The sequence below is a fragment of the Arachis hypogaea genome, chromosome 10 (assembly GCF_003086295.3).
Source record: "Arachis hypogaea cultivar Tifrunner chromosome 10, arahy.Tifrunner.gnm2.J5K5, whole genome shotgun sequence".
NCBI lineage: Eukaryota > Viridiplantae > Streptophyta > Magnoliopsida > Fabales > Fabaceae > Arachis > Arachis hypogaea.
The window spans coordinates 59,585,753-59,602,838 of NC_092045.1; the positions used below are offsets into that span (position 1 = coordinate 59,585,753).

General features: G+C 43.6%; 1 long non-coding RNA gene across 1 annotated transcript in view; it reads right to left on the reverse strand.

The window, feature by feature from the left end:
• Positions 1-17,086, reverse strand: part of LOC140175847 (uncharacterized) — a 235,569-nt gene that overhangs the window by 64,715 nt on the left and 153,768 nt on the right. The gene's annotated exons all lie outside the window — the stretch shown is intronic.

Consider the following 17,086-nt stretch of genomic DNA (forward strand, 5'->3'; position numbering starts at 1 on the left):
CCAGGCCTGGCCTAGCGTTGGGCCGACGCCCGTGATCGACCTTGGACTGGGGGGTGACCCCGGCAGCAACACCACAACCAAAACGTGCTTGCTAGTGTGACTAGGCATCGTGCATCTTGCTGGCATTGCGCCCAGCAAGCCTTTGGGCATCTCACCTTGCTCGCATTGTGCCAAGCAAGCCTTTTGGGAAACTCGAGTTTCAGCGCGGCCGTTCGGTGCGCAAGGCAAGGAGCCAGACACACTAACGACCCGCACACTACTCATCTGCCACCACGATCCGCAAACCCAGCACGCCCGGACGAACCACCCCCCGCACGCCTTGGAGCGTGCAGGCAAGCGGAAGCATACGGGAGTGCCGAGCCAAATCCGCTGGGAAGGGTTCGGGGGAAGCGACGAAGAACATTCAAGGTACATCCCGAGGCGTGAGGTGCTTCGGGCGATAATCAAACAGCCGCATCGTCTAGATTAAGCAACACGCATAGCAAAACCAACACCGCGTCGGGCACCGTCTTGCGTCGACCCTAGACGTAGGGCGAGCACGCCGCGGGTGCACAAGGCACAACTCCACCACGCCATGCTCCCTAGGTGGTGCCCAGATGGGGCATGCATGGACGTGTTTCCCTTCTTGGTCCTTTGGTGATCGGGGTGTGCAGCAGCCCGACGCCCGTGCTCAACCTTGGACCGGGGGCGGGGACCCCGACGGCACACCACAACCACAACGGGCTTGCTAGTGTGCCTAGGGGATGGCAAGGCATCGTGCATCTTGCTGGCATTGCACCCAGCAAGCCTTTGGGCAACTCGAGTTTCAGCAGCACGACACCCCTCCCCCCCTATAATAGGCTGCCGAGCCATTACCAAAGTGCCACGGGTAGACATCATTTTCCGTGAGGAGACATACTCAAGGAAACTGCTCTAGAGGTCAAATTTTGATGCCGTTTTTTGTGAAAATCTCTAGAAAAATAAGATCTTTCCATCCACCAAATTTGGTGAATTTACACCGTGTGAATTTTTTTTGCCGATTTTTTTCCCACCGAAAAGCAGGAAATTCAAAAAAAATGAAAAACGGAGCAAAAGTGCGATTTTTGACCTGGGTTTTTTTGTGCAGCCTTTAAATAATATTACCAAGGTTCCCTCAAAATTTCAGGAAAATTACACGAGCCAATTGTGAGTTATGAAAATTTGGCTCCTCCGTTGCAACGCTCCGAGCCATCGTTGCAACGGCAGGTGCCTCCGTTGCAACGAAACCAGCCAACTCGAGCAAAATGCTCTAGAGGTCGAATTTTGTTGCCGTTTTTTGCGACAACCTCTAGAAAAATAAGATCTTTCCATCCACCAAATTTGGTGAATTTACACCGTGTGGATTTTTTTTTCCGATTTTTCTCCAACCCGAAAAGCCGGAAATTCAATAAAAATGAAAAATGAAGCAAACGTGCGATTTTTGACCTGGATTTTTTTGTGCGGCCTTTAAATAATATTACCAATGTTCCCTCAAAATTTCAGGAAAGGTGCACGAGCCAATTGTGAGATATGAAAATTTGCCCCCTCCGTTGCAACGGTAGGTGCCTCCGTTGCAACGGCGGGTGCCTCCGATGCAACGCTCCCAGCCAACGATGCACCAAACCCAGCCTCCGTTGCAATGCTCCCAGCATCTATTGCACCGCGCCCAGCATCCGTTGCAACGGCCCCCAGCCAACGCTGCAACGCGCCCTGCCTCCTGTGCAACGGCCACGGCCAACGTTGCATGGCGCGCTGCCTCCGTTGCCACGACCCCAGCCAACATTGCAACGTGCCCTGCCTCCGTTGCAACGGACCCCAGCATCTGTTGCACCACGCCCAGCATCCGGTGAAACGGCCCCCAGCCAACGTTGCAACGCGACCTGCCTCCGTTGCAACGGCGGGTGCCTCCGATGCAACGCTCCCAGCCAACGATGCATCGCGCCCAGCATGCGTTGCAACGTGCCCAGTGTCCATTGCAAGCCGCCATGCCTCCGTTGCAACGACCCCAGCCAACGTTGCACCGCGCCCTGCCTCCGCTGCAACGGCCACGGCCAACGTTGCATGGCGCCCTGCCTCCGTTGCAACGACCCCAGCCAACGTTGCAACGCGTCCGGCATCCGTTGCAATGCGCCCTGCCTCCGTTGCAACGGACCCCAGCATCCATTGCACCACGCCCAGCATCCGGTGCAACGACCCCTAGCCAATGTTGCAACGCGACCTGCCTCCGTTGCAATGGCGGGTGCCTCCGATGCAACGCTCCCAGCCAACGATGCATTGCGCCCAGCATGCGTTGCAACGGCCACGGCCGACGTTGCAAGCCGCCTTGCCTCCGTTGCAACGACCCCAGCCAACGTTGCACCGCGCCCTACCTCCGTTGCAACGGACCCCAGCATCCGTTGCACCGCACCCAGCATCCGGTGCAACGGCCACGGGCAACGCCCCCGGCCAACGTTGCAACGCGCCCGGCATCCGTTGCAACGGCGGGTGCCTCCGATGCAACGCTCCCAGCTAACGATGCACCAAACCCAGCCTCCGTTGCAATGCTCCTAGCCAACGATGCATCGCGCCCAGCATGCGTTGCAACGCGCCCAGCGTCCGTTGCAAGCCGCCCTGCTTCCGTTGCAACGGCCACGGCCAACATTGCAAGCCGCCCTGCCTCCGTTGCAACGACCCCAGCCAATGTTGCACCGCGCCCTGCCTCTGCTGCAACGGCCACGGCCAACGTTGCACCACGCCCAGGGATGAGCGGATAATTTATACGCTTTTTGGCATTGTTTTTAGTATGTTTTTAGTATAATCTAGTTAGTTTTTAGTATATTTTTATTAGTTTTTAGTTAAAATTCACTTTTCTGGACTTTACTATGAGTTTGTGTGTTTTTCTGTGATTTCAGGTATTTTCTGGCTGAAATTGAGGGTCCTGAGCAAAAATCTGATTCCGAGACCAAAAAGGACTGCAGATGCTGTTGGATTCTGACCTCCCTACACTCGAAGTGGATTTTCTAGAGCTACAGAAGCCCAATTGGCGCGCTCTCAACGGCGTTGGAAAGTAGACATCCGGGGCTTTCCAGTAATATATGATAGTCTATACTTTGCCCAAGATTTGATGGCCCAAACCGGCATGGCAAATCAGCCTCAGAAATTCCAGCGTTTAACGCTGGAACTGGCATAAAACTTGGAGTTAAACGCCCAAACTGGCATGAAAGCTGGCGTTTAACTCCAGAAAAGGTCTCTACACGAAAATGCTTCATTGCTCAACCCAAGCACACACCAAGTGGGCCCGGAAGTGGATTTTTACGTCATTTACTCATTTCTGTATACCCTAGGTTACTAGTTTACTATTAATAGGATCTTTTGACATTGTATCTGTACCTCATGACACTTTACACGTTTCTCATTGTATCTTCCACAGCATGAGTCTCTAAACCCCATTGTTGGGGGTGAGGAGCTCTGCTGTGTCTTGATGGATTAATGCAATTACTACTGTTTCTCATTCAATCATGCTTGCTTCCATTCTAAGATAATACTTGTTCTTAACCCGGATGAATGTGACGATCCGTGACAATCATCATCATTCTCAACTATGAACGCGTGCCTGACAACCACCTCCGTTCTACCTTAGATTAAGTAGTTATCTCTTGGATTCTTTAACCGGAATCTTCGTGGTATAAGCTAGAACTGATGGCGGCATTCAAGAGAATCCGGAAGGTCTAAACCTTGTCTGTGGTATTCTGAGTAGGATTCAATGATTGAATGACTGTGACGTGCTTCAAACTCCTAGCAGGCGGGGCGTTAGTGACAGACGCAAAAGAATCGCTGGATTCTATTCCGGCCTGACCGAGAACCGACAGATGATTAGCCATGTTGTGACAGAGCATAGGAACATTTTCACTGAGAGGATGGGAGGTAGCCATTGACAACGGTGAAACCCTACATACAGCTTGCCATGGAAGGAGCCTTGCGTGTTTGATGAAGAAGACAGTAGGAAAGCAGAGATTCAGAAGATTGAGCATCTCCAAAACCTCAACCTATTCTCCATTACTGCAAAACAAGTAATCATTTCATGTTCTTTTGTCTTTCACAATCAATCCTGATAATTTCTGATATCCTGACTAAGATTTACAAGATAACCATAGCTTGCTTCAAGCCGACAATCTCCGTGGGATCGACCCTTGCTCATGCAAGGTATTACTTGGACGACCCAGTGCACTTGCTGGTTAGTTGTGCGGAGTTGCAAAAGTGTGATTGCAATTTCGTGCACCAAGTTTTTGGCGCCGTTGCCGGGGATTGTTCAGTTTGGACAAGGCAAAGGTAAAGGTAATTGAAAAATTACCACCACCTGCCAATGTTAAGGCAATCAGAAGCTTTCTGGGGCATGCAGGATTCTACAGAAGGTTTATAAAGGATTTTTCGAAAATTGCAAAACCTTTGAGTAACCTGTTAGCTGCTAACACACCATTTGTGTTTGACACACAATGTCTGCAGGCATTTGAGACCCTGAAAGCTAAGCTGGTCACAGCACCAGTCATCTCTGCACCAGACTGGACTTTGCCATTTGAACTAATGTGTGATGCCAGTGACCATGCCATTGGTGCAGTGTTGGGACAGAGGCATAACAAGCTTCTGCACGTCATTTATTATGCCAGTCGTGTTCTAAATGACACACAGAAGAATTACACAACCACAGAAAAAGAGTTACTTGCAGTGGTCTATGCCATTGACAAGTTTAGATCCTATCTAGTGGGATCCAAAGTAGTTGTGTACACTGACCATGCTGCTCTTAAATACTTGCTCACAAAGCAGGATTCAAAACCCGGGCTTATCAGATGGGTGTTGCTTCTGCAATAGTTTGATATAGAAATAAGAGACAGAAAAGGGATGGAGAATCAAGTAGCTGATCATCTGTCCCGGATAGAACCAGTAGCAGGGGAATCCCTCCCTTCTACTGAGATCTCTGAGACTTTCCCAGATGAGCAACTCTTTACCATTCAGGAAGCTCCATGGTTTGCAGATATTGTAAATTATAAAGCTGTGAGGTTCATACCAAAGGAGTACAGCAACGTGCAAAGAAAGAAATTAATTTCAGATGCCAAGTACTACCTTTGGGATGAACCATATCTCTTTAAGAGATGTGCTGACGGAGTGATCCGCAGATGTGTACCCAGAGAAGAAGCACAAAGGATCCTATGGCATTGCCATGGATCACAGTATGGAGGACATTTTGGAAGTGAGCGAACAGCCACTAAAGTCCTCCAATGTGGCTTCTACTGGCCTACTCTCTATAAAGATTCCCGAGAGTTTGTGCGTAACTGTGACAGTTGCCAAAGAGCTGGTAACTTGCCTCACGGATATGCCATGCCTCAACAAGGGATATTAGAGATAGAACTGTTTGATGTATGGGGAATTGACTTCATGGGGCCATTCCCACCATCGTACTCAAACACTTACATTCTGGTGGCAGTGGACTATGTATCTAAGTGGGTAGAAGCAATTGCTACACCCACTAATGATACCAAGACCGTGCTAAAATTCCTCCAGAAACACATCTTCAGCAGATTTGGTGTTCCCAGAGTACTAATCAGTGACGGAGGCACTCATTTTTGCAACAGACAGCTATACTTTGCTATGGTTAGATATGGAATTAGCCACAAAGTGGCAACTCCATATCATCCACAGACAAATGAGCAAGCTGAAGTCTCTAACAGAGAGCTAAAAAGAATCCTGGAACGGACTGTGATAGCCCGAAGAAAGGATTGGGCAAAGAGCTTGGATGATGCTCTGTGGGCATACAGAACAGCATTCAAGACTCCTATAGGAACCTCTCTATACCAACTGGTGTATGGGAAGGCCTGTCATCTGCCCGTGGAACTGGAACATAAAGCCTACTGGGCAACCAGATTCCTAAACATGGATGCTCAGTTAGCTGGTGAAAAAAGATTACTCCAGCTAAATGAGCTAGAGGAGTTTAGACTCAATGCCTTTGAAAATGCAAAAATTTATAAGGAAAAGGCAAAGAAATGGCATGACAAGAAACTGTCAACCAGAGTCTTTGAGTCAGGACAAAAAGTTCTACTCTTCAACTCTAGGCTCAGACTGTTTCCGGGAAAACTCAAATCCCGGTGGAGGGGTCCGTATGTGATTACAGGAATGTCACCATATGGATATGTTGAGCTTCAGGATATTGATTCTGACAAAAAGTTCATTGTTAATGGACAGAGAATCAAGCATTATCTTGAAAGCAATTTTGAGCAGGAATGCTCAAAACTGAGACTTGAGTGATTCTCAGTAAAGGTCCAGCTAAAGACAGTAAAGAAGCGCTTGCTGGGAGGCAACTGGTGGACGAAATTGTGATTTATACTTTCACACAAATCGAATAATCCTCTGTAATGGCTCCAAAAACTTGGTGCACAATACTGCGGCTTTCACAACTCCGTTCAACTAACCAGCAAGTGTACTGGGTCGTCCAAGTAATAAACCTTACGTGAGTAAGGGTCGATCCCACAGAGATTGTTGGTATGAAGCAAGCTATGGTCACCTTGCAAATCTCAGTCAGGCAGATTAAATTGGTTTATGGGTTTCGAAAATAAAAATAAGAAAATAGATTATAAAAAGGATAGAAGACTTATGCAGATTCATTGGTAGGAATTTCAGATAAGCGAATGGAGATGCTGCATGGCTCAAGGACGCCTGCTCTCCTACTGCTTCTACTCAATCCTTCTTACTCCTTTCCATGGCAAGCTTTGTATAGGGGTTCACCATCAGCGGTGGCTACTTTCAATCCTCTGGGGAAAATGATCCTATGCGGCTGTCACTCGCACGGCTAATCGTCTGGAGGCATCACCCATGGTTGATGACTACATCCCATCCTCGCAGTGAAAACTAATGCTCACACACTCTGTCACAGTACGGCTAATCACTGGTTGGTTCCCGCGCCTACTGGAATAGAATCCCTTGATTCTTTTGCGTCTGTCACTAACGCCCAGCACTTGCAAGTTTGAAGCACGTCACAGTCATTCATTACCGGAATCCTACTCGGAACACCACAGACAAGGTGAGACTTTCCGGATTCCCAGGATACTACTCGGAATACCACAGACAAGGTGAGACTTTCCGAATCCTCATAAATGCCGCCATCTATCTAGCCTATACCACGAAGATTCTGTTGGGGAATCTAAGAGATGCACATTCAAGCTCGGTTGCATGTAGAACGGAAGTGGTTGTCAATCACGCGCGTTCATAAGTGAGAATGATAATGAGGGTTACTTATCATCACATTCATCATGTTCTTGGGTACGAATGAATATCCTGGAATAAGAATAAGAGAGATTTGAATAAAAGACAATAGAATTTCATTAATACTTGAGGTACAGCAGAGCTCCACACCCTTAATCTATGGTGTGTAGAAACTCCACCGTTGAAAATACATAAGTAAAAGAGATTCAGGCATGGCCGAATGGCCAGCCCCCCTAACGTGATCAATGATCTCCTAAGATGAAGAATAAAACAAAACTGAGACCAAAGATGTCTAATACAATAGATAAATGTCCTATATATACTAGACTAGCTACTAGGGTTTACATGAGTAAGTATTTGATGCATAAATCCACTTCCGGGGCCCACTTGGTGTATGCTTGGGCTGAGCGTGATCAATCCACGAGCTGAGGCTTCTCTTGGAGTTGAACTCCAAGTTTTGACGTGTTTTGGGCGTTCAACTCCGGATCATGACGTTTTTCTGGCGTTTAACTCCAGACAGCAGCATGAACTTGGCGTTTAACGCCATGTTACGTCGTCATTCTTCGAATAAAGTATGGATTATTATATATTGCTGGAAAGCCCTGGATGTCTACTTTCCAACGCCGTTGAGAGCGCGCCAATTGGAGTTCTGTAGCTCCAGAAAATCCATTTTGCGTGCAGGGAGGTCAGATTCCAACAGCATCAGCAGTCCTTTTGTCAGCCTTCTTCAGAGTTTTGCTCAAGTCCCTCAATTTCAGCCAGAATTTACCTGAAATCACAGAAAAACACACAAACTCATAGTAAAGTCCAGAAATGTGAATTTAACATAAAAACGAATGAAAACATCCCTAAAAGTAGCTTAAACTTACTAAAAACTATCTAAAAACAATGCCAAAAAGCGTATAAATTATCCGCTCATCACAACACCAAACTTAAATTGTTGCTTGTCCCCAAGCAACTGAAAATCAAATAGGATAAAAGAAGAGAATATACTATAAATTCCAGAATATCAATGAATATTAATTTAATCAGATGAGCGGGACTTGTAGCTTTTTGCTTCTGAACAGTTTTGGCATCTCACTTTTTCCTTTGTAGTTTAGAGTGATTGGCGTCTCTTAGGAACTTAGAATTTGGGATAGTGCTATTGACTTTCCTAATTAAGCATGTTGATTCTTGAACACAGCTACTTATGAGTCTTGGCCGTGGCCCTAAGCATTTTGTTTTCCAGTATTACCACCGGATACACAAATGCCACAGACACATAACTGGGTGAACCTTTTCAGATTGTGACTCAGCTTTTGCTAGAGTCCCCAGTTAGTGGTGTCTAGAGCTCTTAAGCACACTCTTTTGGATCACGACTTTAACCACTCAGTCTCAAGCTTTTCACTTGGACCTTCATGACACAAGCACATGGTTAGGGACAGCTTGATTTAGCCGCTTAGGCCTGGGTTTAACTTCCTTGGGCCCTCCTATCCATTGATGCTCAAAGCCTTGGATCCTTTTTACCCTTGCCTTTTGGTTTTAAGGGCTATTGGCTTTTTCTACTGCTCCTTCTTTTTCTTTCAATTTTTTTTCGCCATTTTTTTTTTCGCACAAACTTTTGCTTTTCACTGCTTTTTCTTGCTTCAAGAATCAATTTCATGATTTTTTTCAAATCATCAATAACATTTTTCTTTGTTCATCATTCTTTCAAGAGCCAACAATTTTAACACTCATAAACAACAAGATCAAAAATATGCACTGTTCAAGCATTCATTCAGAAAACAAAAATTATTGCCACCACATCAAGATAATTAAATTAAATTCAAGGATGAATTCGAAAATTTATGTACTTCTCGTTCTTTTGAATTTAAAACATTTTTCATTTAAGAGAGGTGAAAGATTAATGGATTTTATTCATAGCTTTAAGGCATGGTTACATACTAATGATCATGAAGTAGAGACACAAAACATAGATAAACACAATAATTAAAAACCGAAAACAGAAAGAAATAAAGAACAAGGAATGAATCCACCTTTAGTGGCGTCTTCTTCTTGAAGGACCAACAATGTCCTTAAGCTCTTCTATGTCCCTTCCTTGCCTTTGTTGCTCCTCCCTCATTGCTCTTTGATCTTCTCTTATTTCTTGGAGAATGATGGAGTGCTCATGATGTTCCACCCTTAATTGTTCAACATTATGGCTCAAATCTTCTAAGGAGGTATTGAGTTGCTCCCAATAGTTGTTGGGAGGAAGGTGCATTCCTTGAGGCATTTGTTGATGATGAACTTCCTCATGTTCTTCTTGAGGGCCGTGAGGAACTTCTCTTGTTTGCTCCATCCTTTTCTTGGTGATGGGCTTGTCTTCTTCAATGGAGACATCTCCATCTATGATAACTCCAGCTGAGTAACATAGATGGCAAATAAGGTGAGGGAAGGCTAGCCGTGACATAGGTGAGGACTTGTCGGCTATTTTATAGAGTTCATTGGAGATGACCTCATGAACTTCCACTTTCTCTCCAATCATGATGCTATGGATCATGATGGCCCGATCCACAGTAACTTCAGATCGGTTGCTAGTAGGAATGATGGATCTTTGGATGAATTCCAACCATCCTCTAGCCACAGGCTTGAGATCCAGTCTTCTTAGTTGGACTGGCTTGCCTTTGGAGTCTATTCTCCACTGAGCTCCTTCCACACATATGTCCATAAGGACTTGGTCCAACCTTTGATTAAAGTTGACTCTTCTAGTGTAGGGGCATTCATCTCCTTGCATCATAGGCAAGTGAAATGCCAACCTCACATTTTTCGGACTAAAATCTAAGTACTTCCCCCGAACCATTGTGAGATAGTTCTTTGGATTCGGGTTCATACTTTGATCATGGTTTCTAGTGATCCATGCATTGGCATAGAACTCTTGAACCATCAATATTCCGACTTGTTGCATGGGGTTGGCTAGGACTTCCCAACCTCTTCTTTGGATTTCATGTCGGATTTCCGGATACTCATTCTTTTTGAGCTTGAAAGGGACCTCGGGGGTCACCTTCTTCTTTGCCACAACATCATAGAAGTGGTCTTGATGGCTCTTGGAGATGAATCTCTCCTTCTCCCATGACTCGGAGGTGGAAGCTTTTGTCTTCCCTTTCCCTTTTCTAGAGGATACTCCGGCCTTAGGTGCCATTGATGGTAATGGAAAAATAAAAAGCTTATGCTTTTACCACACCAAACTTAAAATTTTGCTCGCCCTCGAGCAAGAAAGAAAAGAAAAATAGAAGAAGAAGAAGAGAATAGGGAAGAGAGGGAGAAGAGTTGGTTCGGCTATGTGTGGGAATGTGGGGTTGTGATGTGTGAAAATGAAGAAGAGTGGAAGGGTATTTATAGGGAGAGGGGAGGGTATAGGTTCGGCCAATTTGGGTGGGAATGGGTGGGAAAATGAATTTGAATTTTATGAAGGTAGGTGGGGTTTATGGGGAAGAGGAGGTTGATATGAATGGTGAATGGGGTAATTGGGAAGAGGAATTGAGGTGATTGATGAAGAAGATTGGGAATTGTGACATGGGGAAGAGTGAAATGAGATTTGGATTAGGAGAGTGTGATTAGGATTAAAAGAAAAGGTGGGAATATGGTAGGTGGGGATCCTGTGGGGTCCACAGATCCTGAGGTGAAAAGAAATACCATTCCTTCACCATATAGGCATGTAAATTGCCTTCGTGCATCATCGTGGCATTCAAACGCCCATTGGTGCACATTCTGGGCGTTCAACGCCCATGTAATGCATGTTTCTGGCGTTGAACGCCAGTTTCATGCTTGTTACTGGCGTTCAGCGCCAGTTTGTCCTCTCTGTGCACATTCCTGGCGTTTAACGCCAGGTTGTTGCTTGTTCCTGGCGTTCAGCGCCAGAATGGTGCTCTGTTCTGGCGTTGAACGCCAGCCAGATGCATCTTACTGGCGTTGAACGCCAGTCTGCGCTACCTCCAGGGTGAAAATTTTTTTCTTCTATTTTTGACTCTGTTTTTAATTTTTTTGATTTTTTTCGTGACTCCTCATGATCATGTACCTAATTAAACACAAAAATAACAAAGAAACAAAATAAAATAAAATTAGATAAATAAAATTGGGTTGCCTCCCAACAAGCGCTTCTTTAATGTCAATAGCTTGACAGTGGCTCTCATGGAGCCACAAGGTGATCAGGTCAATTTTAGTGTGTAGTCCCTACACCAAACTTAGAGTTTGGATATGGAGTTTGAACACCAAACTTAGAGTTTGGTTGTGGCCTCACAACACCAAACTTAGAGTTTGACTGTGTGGGCTCTTCTTGACTCTGAACCGAGAGAAGCTCTTCATGCTTACTCTCTTTTGTCACAGAGGGATGGCCATGTGCCTTAAACACAAGGTAGTCCCCATTCAATTGAAGGACTAATTCACCTCTATTGACATCTATCACAGCTCCTGCTGTGGCTAGGAAAGGTCTTCCTAGGATGATGCATTCATCATCTTCCTTCCTAGTGTCTAGGATTATGAAATCAGCAGGGATGTAAAGGCCTTCAACCTTTACTAGCACGTCCTCTACTATTCCATAAGTTTGTCTCACTGACTTGTCTGCCAATTGTAATGAGAACAAGGCAGGTTGTACCTCAATGATCCCTAGCTTCTCCATTACAGAGAGTGGCATAAGGTTTATCCCTGACCCTAGATCACATAGAGATTTTTCAAAGCTCATGGTGCCTATGGTACAAGGTATTAGAAACTTGCTAGGATCTTGTTTCTTTTGAGGTAGAGTTTTCTGAATCCAAGTATCTAGTTCACTAATGAGCAAGGGAGGTTCACTTTCCCAAGTCTCATTACCAAACAGCTTGGCATTCAGCTTCATGATAGCTCCTAAATATTGAGCAACTTGCTCTCCAGTCACATCTTCATCCTCTTCAGTGGAAGAATAGTCTTCAGAGCTCATGAATGGCAGAAGGAGATTTAATGGAATCTCTATGGTCTCTAGATGAGCCTCAGATTCCTCTGGATCCTTAATAGGAAACTCCTTCTTGCTTGAAGGACGTCCCAGGAGGTCTTCCTCACTAGGATTTTCGTCCTCCTCCTCCCTAGTGCATTCGGCCACTTTGATCAAATCAATGGCCTTGCACTCTCCTTTTGGATTTTCTTCTGTATTGCTTGGGAGAGTACTGGGAGGAGTTTCAATAACTTTCTTACTCAGCTGGCCCACTTGTGCCTCCAAATTTCTAATGGAGGATCTTGTTTCATTCATGAAACTGAAAGTGGCCTTTGACAGATCAGAGACTATATTGGCTAAATTAGAAGTGTTTTGTTCAGAATTCTCTGTCTGTTGCTGAGAAGATGATGGATATGGCTTGCTATTGCTTAGCCTATTGCGTCCACCATTGTAAAACCCTTGTTGAGGCTTTTGTTGATCCTTCCAGGAGAAATTTGGGTGATTTCTCCATGATGGGTTATAGGTGTTTCCATATGGTTCACCCATGTAATTAACCTCTGCTATGGCAGGGTTCTCAGGATCATAAGCTTCTTCAGAAGCTGCCTCTCTAGTACTGTTGGATGCATGTTGCAATCCATTCAGATTTTGAGAGATCATGTTGACCTGTTGAGTCAACACTCTGTTCTGAGCCAATATGGCATTCAGAGCATCAATTTCAAGAACTCCTTTCTTCTGAGGTATCCCATTATTCACGGAATTCCTCTCAGAGGTATACATGAACTGGTTGTTTGCAACCATGTCAATGAGTTCTTGAGCCTCTTCAGGCGTTTTCTTCAGGTGAATAGATCCACCTGCAGAATGGTCCAATGACATTTTCGAAAATTCAGAGAGACCATAATAGAATATATCTAACAGGGTCCATTCTGAAAACATGTCAGATGGATATCTTTTGGTCAGCTGCTTGTATCTTTCCCAAGCTTCATAGAGGGATTCACCATCTTTTTGTTTGAAGGTTTGAACATCCACTCTCAGCTTGCTCAGCTTTTGAGGAGGAAAGAATTTATCTAAGAAAGCAGTGACCAGCTTATCCCAGGAGTCCAGGCTATCCTTAGGTTGTGAATCCAACCATATTCTAGCTCTGTCTCTTACAGCAAAAGGGAAAAGCATGAGTCTGTAGACTTCAGGATCAACTCCATTCGTCTTTATAGTCTCACAGATCTGCAAGAACTCAGTTAAGAACTGATAAGGATCTTCAGATGGAAGTCCATAAAACTTGCAGTTTTGTTGCATTAAAGCAAATAGTTGAGGCTTAAGCTCAAAGTTATTGGCTCCAATGGCAGGAATGGAGATGCTTCTTCCATCAAACTTGGACGTTGGCTTTGTGAAGTCACCAAGCATTCTCCTTGCATTATTATTATTATTATTTTCGGCTGCCATCTCCTTCTCTTGCTCGAAAATTTCTGAAAGGTTATTTCTGGATTGTTGTAATTTAGCTTCTCTTAATTTTCTCTTCAGAGTCCTTTCAGGTTCTGGATCAACTTCAACAAGAGTGCCTTTTTCCCTGTTCCTGCTCATATGAAAGAGAAGAAAACAAAAAAAGAAAGAGGAATCCTCTATGTCACAGTATAGAGATTCCTTTATGTTAGTAGAAGAAGAAAGGGGTAGAAGAATGAAGAAGGATGGATTCGGATTTTTGGATGAAGAGAGGTGAAGAGAAGTGTTAGTAATTAAATAATTAAATAGAAGAAGAAAAGAGAAGGAAGATTTCGAAAATAATTTTTGAAAAAGAGGTTAGTAATTTTCGAAAATCAAAGACAAAATATAATTAAAATTAAAATTTAAAACAAAAAGAATTTTTGAAAAAGAGAGGGAGAATTTTCGAAAATTAGAAAGGGAAAAGTAGTTAGGTGGTTTTGAAAAAGATAAGAAACAAACAAAAAGTTAGTTAGTTGATTGAAAAAGATTTGAAATCACATTTTGAAAAAGATAAGAAGATAAGAAAAAGATAAGATATTTTGAAATTAAATTTTGAAAAAGATAAAATTTTTGAAAAAGATAAGATAAAAGATAAAAAGATATATTTGAAAAAGGATATTTTGAAAAAGATTTAATTTTAAAATTGACTTAACTAACAAGAAATTACAAGATAAGATTCTAGAACTTAAAGATTGAACCTTTCTTAACAAGAAAGTAACAAACTTCAAATTTTTGAACCAATCACATTAATTGTTAGCTAATTTTCGAAAATTTGATATAAAGATAAGAAAAAGATTTTTGAAAATATTTTGAAAAATAATTTTGAAATTTTCGAAAATTATAAAAAAAATGAAAAAGATATGATTTTTGAAAAAGATTTTGAAAAGAAAATTACCTAATCTGAGCAACAAGATGAACCGTCAGTTGTCCATACTCGAACAATCCCCGGCAACGGCGCCAAAAACTTGGTGGACGAAATTGTGATTTATACTTTCACACAAATCGAATAATCCTCTGTAATGGCTCCAAAAACTTGGTGCACAATACTGCGGCTTTCACAACTCCGTTCAACTAACCAGCAAGTGTACTGGGTCGTCCAAGTAATAAACCTTACGTGAGTAAGGGTCGATCCCACAGAGATTGTTGGTATGAAGCAAGATATGGTCACCTTGCAAATCTCAGTCAGGCAGATTAAATTGGTTTATGGGTTTCGAAAATAAAAATAAGAAAATAGATTATAAAAAGGATAGAAGACTTACAGATTCATTGGTAGGAATTTCAGATAAGCGAATGGAGATGCTGCATGGCTCAAGGACGCCTGCTCTCCTACTCCTTCTACTCAATCCTTCTTACTCCTTTCCATGGAAAGCTTTGTATAGGGGTTCACCATCAGCGGTGGCTACTTTCAATCCTCTCGGGAAAATGATCCTATGCGGCTGTCACTCGCACGGCTAATCGTCTGGAGGCATCACCCATGGTTGATGGCTACATCCCATCCTCGCAGTGAAAACTAATGCTCACGCACTCTGTCACAATACGGCTAATCACTAGTTGGTTCCTGCGCCTACTGGAATAGAATCCCTTGATTCTTTTGCGTCTGTCACTGATGAGCGGATAATTTATACGCTTTTTGGCATTGTTTTTATATAGTTTTTAGTAAGTTTAAGCTACTTTTAGGGATGTTTTCACTAGTTTTTATGTTAAATTCACATTTCTGGACTTTACTATGAGTTTGTGTGTTTTTCTGTGATTTCAGGTAAATTCTGACTGAAATTGAGGGATCTGAGCAAAACTCTGAAGAAGGCTGACAAAAGGACTGCTAATGCTGTTGGAATCTGACCTCCCTGCACTCGAAATGGATTTTCTGGAGCTACAGAACTCCAATTGGCGCGCTCTAAACGGCGTTGGAAAGTAGACATCCAGGGCTTTCTAGCAATATATAATAGTCCATACTTTATTCGAAGATTGACGATGTAACTTGGCGTTGAACGCCAAGTACATGCTGCTGTCTGGAGTTAAACGCCAGAAAAACGTCATGATCCGGAGTTGAACGCCCAAAACACGTCAGCCCAAGCATACACCAAGTGGGCCCCGGAAGTGGATTTATGCATCAATTACTTACTCATGTAAACCCTAGAAGCTAGTCTAGTATATATAGGACATTTATCTATTGTATTAGACATCTTTTGACCACTCTAAGTCTTTAATCATTCGGTCACTTGATCATGGAGAGGGCTGGCCATTTGGCCATGCCTGAACCTCTTATACTTATGTATTTTCAACGGTGGAGTTTCTGCACACCATAGATTAAGGGTGTGGAGCTCTGCTGTACCTCAAGTATTAATGAAGTTCTATTTTCTTTTATTCAAATCTCTCTTATTCTTATTCCAAGATATTCATTCGTACCCAAGAACATGATGAATGTGATGATAAGTAACCCTCATTATCATTCTCACTTATGAATGCGCGTGATTGACAACCACTTCCGTTCTACATGCAACAAGAGCTTGAATGCGTATCTCTTAGATTCCCCAACAGAATCTTCGTGGTATAAGCTAGATAGATGGCGGCATTTATGAGGATCCGGAAAGTCTCACCTTGTCTGTGGTATTCCGAGTAGGATCCTGGGAATCCGGAAAGTCTAACCTTGTCTGTGGTATTCCGAGTAGGATTCCGGTAATGAATGACTGTGACGTGCTTCAAACTTGTAACCTGCTGGGCGTTAGTGACAGACGCAAAAGAATCAAGGGATTTTATTCCAGTAGGAGCGGGAACCAACCAGTGATTAGCCGTACTGTGACAGAGTGCGTGAGCATTAGTTTTCACTGCGAGGATGGGATGTAGCCATCAACCATGGGTGATGCCTCCAGACGATTAGCCGTGCGACTGACAATCGCATAGGATCATTTTTCCGAGAGGAAAGAAAGTAGCCACAGCTGATGGTGAACCCCTATACAAAGCTTGCCATGGAAAGGAGTAAGAAGGATTGAATAGAAGCAGTAGGAGAGCAGGCGTCCTTGAGCCATACAACATCTCCATGCGCTTATCTGAAATTCTCACCAATGAATCTACATAAGTCTTCTATCCTTTTATTTAATCTATTCTTTTATCTTTATTTTCGAAACCCATAAACCATTTAATCTGCCTAACTGAAATTTACAAGGTGACCATAGCTTGCTTCATACCAACAATCTCTGTGGGATCGACCCTTACTCACGTAAGGTTTATTACTTGGACGACCCAGTACACTTGCTGGTTAGTTGAACGGAGTTGTGAATTTAACCAAGAGCCACAATAGTTTTTGTGTATATGCTAAAGAGCCAATATTGATGATCACAATTTCGTCCACCAAGTTTTTGGCGCCGTTGCCGGGGATTGTTCGAGTATGGACAACTGACGGTTCATCTTGTTGCTCAGATTAGGTAATTTTCTTTCCAAAAATCTTTTTCAAAAATTTTTCTTTTA